The sequence below is a fragment of the Haliaeetus leucocephalus genome, unplaced genomic scaffold (genome assembly GCF_000737465.1).
Source record: "Haliaeetus leucocephalus isolate CR32 unplaced genomic scaffold, Haliaeetus_leucocephalus-4.0 Scaffold199, whole genome shotgun sequence".
NCBI lineage: Eukaryota > Metazoa > Chordata > Aves > Accipitriformes > Accipitridae > Haliaeetus > Haliaeetus leucocephalus.
Genome location: NW_010972635.1, coordinates 212,369 through 213,146, shown reverse-complemented (window position 1 = coordinate 213,146; position 778 = coordinate 212,369).

The window sequence follows — 778 nt, the reverse complement described above, 5'->3', positions numbered from 1 at the left end:
CATGGTGCCCAGTGCAGTGCCCAGTGCAGTGCCCGGTGTGGCAATGCCCAGTGTGGTGCTCAGCACGGCACTGCCCAGTTTGGTGCTGGTGTGGTGCCGCCTGGCACTGTTCCTGGGTTCAGTGCCCGGTTTGGTGCCTGGTGCTGTGGTACCCGGTTTGGTGCTGCCGCGGTGCTGCCCAGCACAGTGCCCAGTTAGGTTTTGTGCCTGGTTAAGTGTCTGGTCCGGTGCTGCCTGGTTCAGTGGCAGCATGGTTCTGCCTGATGGGGTGCCTGGCAGGATGCTGCCCAGCCTGATGCCCTGTTCAGTGCCTGCTTCAGCAGTGCCAGGTTCGGCGCCTGGTTCGGTGCGCGGCCCAGCGCCGCCCGCTGCAGTGCCTGGTTCTCTGCCTGGTTTGATGCCCGATTTGGTGCCCGGTGCAGCGCGCGGTGCAGCAGCGCCCGGTACGGTGCTGCCCAGCCTGGTGCCCACTTCTTTGCCTGGTTCTGTACCCGCTTCAAGTGCCCACTGCAGCGGTGCCTGGTCCGATACCCGGTTCTGTCCCTGGTTCCGTGCCTGCTCCGGTGCCCGGTTGTTCGCCCAGTCTGGTACCCGGTCGGCTACCCGGTGCCATGCTCAGCCTGGTGCCCTCTCGGGTGCCCGCTGGGGTGCTCGGTGCCGTGCTCAGCCCACTGCCCTCTCGGGTGCCCGCTGGGGTGCCCGGTGCCGTGCCCAGCCGGGTGCCCGCTGGGGTGCCCGGCGGTTGGTTGGCCGCCCGCTCCTCCGCTGAGATCGGAAG